This window comes from Eschrichtius robustus, chromosome 7 (genome assembly GCF_028021215.1).
Source record: "Eschrichtius robustus isolate mEscRob2 chromosome 7, mEscRob2.pri, whole genome shotgun sequence".
Lineage (NCBI taxonomy): Eukaryota > Metazoa > Chordata > Mammalia > Artiodactyla > Eschrichtiidae > Eschrichtius > Eschrichtius robustus.
The window spans coordinates 8,809,618-8,816,805 of record NC_090830.1 but is presented as its reverse complement, the minus strand read 5'-3'; the positions used below and the strand labels follow the sequence as shown (position 1 = coordinate 8,816,805).

General features: G+C 38.3%; 1 pseudogene; it reads right to left on the bottom strand.

Moving 5' to 3' along the window:
- Positions 1-1,340: 1,340 nt before the first annotated feature.
- On the bottom strand, positions 1,341-4,228 carry LOC137767690 (small ribosomal subunit protein eS27-like; annotated as a pseudogene).
- Between the last annotated feature and the right edge of the window lie 2,960 nt (positions 4,229-7,188).

Here is a 7,188-nt window from a genome sequence, read left to right as displayed (position 1 = left end):
GAATGGTGAGAAAGGGCTGTTCTTTAACGTTAGAGATGGGAGTTGATCAAGTCTGGGATCTAGCGAAAAGTTAACATTACTGTTAAAATTGGGAAATGGGACAGGTGGCTATGATGTTCGGGAATAGTTTTGTGGTTTGGTGGGAAAATTGCGTGTTGGTATAAATATAGTTGGAATCCTGAGTTCGTATTAAATTGCTGCATGTCTCACCTCTCACCGATTTCTAGGATTTAAAAGCGTATCGCTCTGGACCTAGGTCCTGTTGTTTCCTTTCTGTGTCTTTGAAGTGTTTTGTCTTTTCCATTATGTTTTCAATGGTGTTGCTTCCGTATTTTGTTTATTACTGACAGTGTGACCTATTATTGTGCTTCAGAAGGCATTGTTGTCTTAGGCAGTGTTATATGATACGAGTAGTTATTCTGTTTATTTAGAAAAACACCTCAGATCTCAAAGCAGTTTAGAGACCTCAGAACACAGCCTCTGTATAGGCGTTTTTGAGAGAGAACTTAGTAGATTTAGACTCCAGCTTGTTCCCTATTGTAATCACCATTTAAGAGCGTTTGAAACAGGATTGCTACTTTTAGGGGATAGATGAGAAGTGATTATTGGTGAAATGCATGGTACTTAAAAGTGACAAGACAGTGTAGGAGGCCAGGTTTTAATTTCTAGAGGTGTCATCTAGAATAGAGTGGGGAGGGCATTTGTGTCGCATAATGGTTTAATAACAATTACGTGTAAACGGTGAGGACTTGTACTGTCCAAAGCTTCCGTAAAATGTTATCTAAAACATGTTGCCAAATTCTCTTCCTTTTTCATGGTTTTGGAATGCTATTTGGTGTATAGCTTGAACAAGAAGCCTTTGGTGACAAGAAGGCAGTAGAAGAAAAATAGTGATAGCTAACGTCTGTTTGCACTCAACAGTGTGCCCAGAACTGTGCCAACCACTCTAATTCTTGCTTTTTTCAGTTCTGTGAAGTATTCTGCAGATATGGAATCACAGGCTTTCAGGGGTGAAGTTACTTCCCCAAGGTCACGCAGCTCATTGGTGATAAAAAGCTGTAAACCCAGCTCTGCAGACATGTTATAACATGTGTCCCTGAAAGGGAGAGGTGACGGGTGGTGCTTTAGCTACCTGATTTTGATTTGGTTGAGAAAAAGAAAGCTGGCAAATCCTTAACTATCCGTATGTTAACTGAAAAATAATCTAATACCAGAAATGTAGTACTTTATGGACTTTTGTGCATGTTGGAGGTGGATGGTTTTTTTGGTTTTTTTTTTTTTTTTTTACCCAAAGTGTGTTTATTGGGATGGTTTCCCATTCATCTTGATTCAGGGTGCTTTTAATGCTGCTTCCATCTGAAGGAGCATCCTCTGTAAGCCTTGCTTTTCCTCCTGTAGGCTGGCAGAGGACAGTAGAGCAGCCAACACACAAAACTACTGTTTGTGCATGGCTAAAGACGGTGGTGATCTTAGAGCATCCTGGGCATTTCACATCCACGCGATAGGAATTGGGGCTCTGCACCAGGCACTTCTTGTGTTTCCTCTTCTCTTCTGGAGAGGGATGAAGGAGATCCTTTGCGAGAGGCACGTTCTCCTGGGGAGGTCATCACCGCCGGAAAGGGACGTGGATGGTTTGATGTTAATGCTTTTGTTCCTTTTGAATTTCACTGTGTCTGCTGTAGTAAGATTTGTCTTTTAATATTTCCTGAATGATGGACTTTGGTTGAAGGGCTGTGTTCAAGGGCTCAATGGGCAGAGGCATCCTAGATCTCTGTCAGGGAGTTGAAGTAGCTCCTATCCTGGTGGTCCAGCCGACTGGGTGGAAAGAAGCTGGGTCGGGGCCCGGAGGTGGCATTTAATGTCAGTTAGTGCAGAATTCTTAGGATTCATGTGCTGAGAGGTTCTTATTCTGTCTTGATCCACAAAACACAGTGAAATAAAAACCAGAGGGCTTTGGATTGAAGCTTTTTTTTTTTCCTCTCTCTATATATTGGTTTGGCCAAAAAGTTCGTTTGGGTTTTTCCATAAGATGTTACAAAAAAACCCGAACGAACTTTATGGCCAAACCAATCTTTTTACTGAAGTATTGTTGATTTACAATGTTGTGTTCATTTCAGGTCTACAGCACAGTGATTCAGTTATATATTCTTTTTCAGATTCTTTTCCTTTTTTAGGTTATTATAAAATATTGAGTAGAGTTCCCTGTGCTATATGTAGGTCCTTGTTGGTTATCTGTTTTATATATAGTAGTGTGTATCTGTTAATCCCAAACCCCTAATTTATTCCGCCCCCTCCCCGCTTTCCCTTTTGGTAACCATAAGTTTGTTTTCTATGTCTGTGGGTCTATTTCTGTCTTGCAAATAAGTTCATTTTGTATCTTTTTTTAAAAGATTCCACATGTGAATGATACCATATGATATTTGTCTTTCTCTGTCTGGCTTCGTTCACTTAATATGATAATCTCTAGGTCCACCCATGTTGCTGCAGATATTTCATTCTTTTTTATGGCTGAAGCTTATCACGTAAACTGAAGTGCCTCAGTGAACCTCCATGGGCTTCAAATCTAATCACCATCCCTGCGTCCCACACACTGGGCAGGTGATGAACTTGCTGGGTGTCACAGAGCTTCTTCCCCAGCACCGTCCCTGTTTGCTCATGTATAAGAATTGTAGCCTAGCAAAATACCCTTCATTTTTTTTTAGAGCTCTGCCCTCTGCCTGGACAATGCAATCTAGATGCTCTCTTTAGTGTCATAATATATGTTGTTAATTTTAAAGGTAAATAAAATGTTGAAATATTACATTGCTCTAAGAAAAATAACTGAAACTAATCATGAAAAGAGACTATCTTTTATTTCTGCTGGTTGACAAACTGAATTGGAAAACACCAAACTTAAATTGTGGCTAGCATAAACAGAGAGAGGGAAAATGTAACCTTAGTGATGGGTTCAAAACCTTTTAAAATAAATATTTCCAATATCATCCCTAATACAACTTGATTTATTTAAGAGCAAGTGTTGAATTTAATCTCTCCTCTACATATCACAATTATAGTAGTTTTAGACTTGTTATCCTATCATGTAATGGCAAATAGCTTTAGAAGAATACAGTAAACACCAAGGGGGGAAAGCGGGGGTTGGGAGGGGTGGTGGTGGGATGAATTGGGAGATTGGGATTAACATATATACATTAATATGTATAAAATAGCTAACTAATAAGAACCTGCTGTATAAAAAATAAACTAAAAGTCAAATAAAAAAAAAGAAAAAATACAGTAAAAGCAACACCCAGCAATCACTTGAAGTGAATAAGTAAGCCTCTTAAAATTATACTTTTTTTTTTTTCCAAATGGAGATACTTTCAAGGACTTTGAAAGTAGAGACATACTCAGTTTTTAAAAAACAAGCTTATCTCTTTACCAAATGTAGATTTAGTCCTACCCATGATAGTTGGCTTAATAGAAGTCAGTTGCATACTGGGATGTTTTTATTTTTTAAATGATACTCTAAAAATTTGACTGCTTATAATTTGGAGCATACTTGCTTTTCATTGTATACAAGTTAAATCTGTGGTAATTTTAAGATGAACGTGATTTTAGTGTGATGATTGGGGATTATGAGATTTGTTTATGTAGCTGATTGAATTGTTTTGCCTCTGAGCAGCTTTATACAAAAAAAATCAAAAGAGCTGTATATTTTGGTCATTTTAAAAATCTGCTTTTCCCTGTTTATTTTTTAAGCCAGTTAAATGCCTTTCTGAACAAGAGTGGGTAAAGCAAGTGAATAAGTGCTTTTCAAAACTTCCTGAATAAATTTAATTCATGTTGATGAGATGTATGAGAATCCATGATGGAGAGCCCATCATTAGCTTTAGGGGGCGGGCATGGTTAATTAATTAATATCATACCTTTTTTGTTTTACCCACATAAATTCCCCCTGAGGCCAGAAGTTTGTTAATCTCCACAGAATGCAGTATATGGCGATAAATACAGAAAGTGCATTTTCATGTTACCCAACGAAGGGGGATTTGTGTGGCATTAGAAGAATCCACAGCCAGGCAGTATGGCCCTGAATGTCCCGTATGAGGCTTGTGTCCATAACATCGTAGTCATGGCCTAAGTAAGTAGTTATGTGTTGTCAAGCCTTTCTCCCTCCCCACGCCTTCCTACCAGTCTTGTTCCACTTGGCTTTTTCAAAGGAGACACCATGAATAGCTATTTCCTTTGCCATGGGTCAGGGTGGTGGTGGGCCAATCTCTTAGCATCTCTGGGACTCCTGTGGGCTAATGCTATGAGGTGATAGGAGGCCTGTTAACCCCAGGAGGTGTGAAACAAGAGGAGGTCTCTTCACTGCCGACCCAGGGTTCTGTAGCTTGTTTCTAACTAATTAATTTTAGATAGCAGCTTCTGTATTCCATCTGATGTCTTAGTCGTTTGGGCTGCCATAATGAAATAGCGCACATTGGGTAGCTTGTAAGCATAGAAATTTATTTCTCACAGTTTTGGAGGCTGGAAGTCTGAGATCAGGGTGCCAGCATAGTTGGGTGAGGGCCCTCTTCTGGGTCACAGCTTCTCATTGTGTCCTCATATGGAAGGAGGAGCTGGCTCTGAGTTCCATGGGACCTTTTTTATAAGGGTGCTAATTCCATTCATGAGGGCTCCACCCTCATGGCCTAATCACCTCCCAAAGGCCCCACCTCCTAACACCATCACATTGGGCATTAGGGTTCTAACATGTGAATTTGAGGGGGGGACAAACATTCAGACCATAGCATATGAAAAATTGTGAACAGAGGAGAGAAAGTTTTGCATGCTAGAATGATACAAATTATGCTTGAATGTATTTCAGCACTGAAGGCATTTTTGTTTACTGCGTCATCCATTGGGTGTTTGGGATAAGCCGTGCATCACTGTTATTTTTATTAGCTTTCGCAGTAGGATAGGATATTGAAGGAGAAAGCAGGAAATCTACGGGAGAAGAGTGTGAAGAGTGAAGAAACACCATCTTGCAGTAGGGCAGGTGTATGTGTTAAGAAGAAATAGCCTGAGATAATTCCTATATTTCCATGAATACTGTAAATTACTGTTTGATGAGTGTCTGTGCTCCAATTCATTTTAATACCCAAAATGTATTTAACTATATTGTAAGAACACATTGCTAGATTGGAACTTAGACTTTTTTAGAGGTTCACAGATGACTTTATCCTTCTTGATATTCCCCCTTGTGCGAGCATAACTCCATCGGTTGAACATAACTTTTTGTTATTTTGGGGAGAGAAGTTTATGACATAAATGATCATTTTAGGTATGTAAGTAGCTTTTACTTTTTCTCGTGATCTTATTCAGTAATTTTGTATTAGTTATTGATGGGTTCTTATTAGGTGACTTTCTATATACCCTCCTTCCATTGGGTGAATTTCTGATGAATGTTTACTGGATTTTTATTCATATTACATGGCTAGAACTTAGCATGTGTGTCGTGCATCAGTCAAGTGTGATGGCTTTTAGTCTCGCCATTCTTAGCTTGGTAGTCTTATACTTCTTTTTAAAAAAATTTCTATAGTAAAGATATATGTATATATTTTTATTGAGGTATAGTTAATTTACAGTGTGTTAGTTTCAAGTGCACAGCAAAGTGATTCAGTTATATATATATTCTTTTTCAGATTCTTCTCCATTATAGGTTATTACAAGATATGGAGTATAGTTCTCTGTGCTATACAGTACGTCCTTGTTGTTTGCCTGTTTTATGTATAATAGTGCATATCTGTTAATCCCAAACTCCTAATTTATCCCCCATCCCACCCCGTCCGCTTTAGTAATCGTAAGTTTGTTTTCTGTGTCTGTGAATCTATTTCTGTTTTGTAAATAAGTTCATTTGTATCATTTTTAAAATTCCACAAATAACTGATATTATATATTTGTCTTTTTTGTCTGACTTCACTTAGTATGATAATCTCTAGGTCTCTCCATGTTGCTGCAAATGGCATTACTTCATTCTTTTTTGTGGCAGAGTAGTAGTCCATTCTCCCTCTATATACCACATCTTCTTATTTATATATTTTTTTGGAGTGTCCCTTGGAATGATATGCCCTTTTAGATATAACTTGTTTAGAAATTCTGCAAATCCAAACTGTAATTTAAATGTAACTCTCTCAACCATTAACAATACCAACTGTAGGTAGGTAGGTCAATAAGCACATGAACTGCCAATCAAACAAAGTTGGAGTTTCAGCTCTGTCAGAGGTAACAGTATTACCCTAAAGGTTCAGTAGTCCCTTGCTTTAACCCCCTACCTGGAAACCTGGATCCTACATCCTACTTGACAGTTCTGTGTGATGTTTTGCCACTTAGGTAGTTACCAGCAAAGTACCAAAAAATGAGAAACATTTTGAAGTTCTAGGTAAGCTGTCTGAAATTTGCAGGGATAATAGCTTTCTGTTCCTACCCTCAAGATCCCCAGAGTCTTCCAGCTTCTAGGAGGAAGGTGCTCTCATATAGAGCCCACTGAATTTTGCAGTTCCTTCTTTTAACAAGAAAATCTACCTCCCACCCTTGATGGAAGGTGATTTTATAATCTCCTACATCTTTGCTTTCTTCAAGACAGTAAATAACCCAAGCCCTACCAGCTAGAGAAAAGAAAACACATAATTTAAATGGAAGAAAAAATGGTACCCAGTTTTTCTTGACTGATTGCGATGGATTCCACTTCAAGTCTGTGTCTTTGCCTCATTTTGTTTTTGTTCTTTTTTTTTTTGTATGCGAAAGATTTGGTGTGAATTCTGCATTTAAATTATTTTATAAAGCATTTCATTTGCTGAGAATGACAGTGTCTTGAATTTAGTCAGTAAACGTTTATTGAGGACACATAAAAGATGGGCCTACTGGTCAGTGCTGGGCATAGGTACATGAAGTCCTAAGTAGCTGACCTTCAGGGACTCACGGGGAACGCACTGAGTATGCATTTTCCTTGATTATTAGAGCTGCCAACATTTAGTTTCTAGAATATTCTGAAGTAACCTTATCCTTAGAGAAAAACCTTTATTTTTCAGCAAAAGCAAGTCTCCTTTCTGCGTCTGTGACTCCCCTGACAGACACAGATTCTCAGATAGTAAAGTCATGGAATCATAAGAGCCAGACGGAACTTTCAAAATGGATCTTTGAATTTTCTTCTGTCACTCACCACACCTC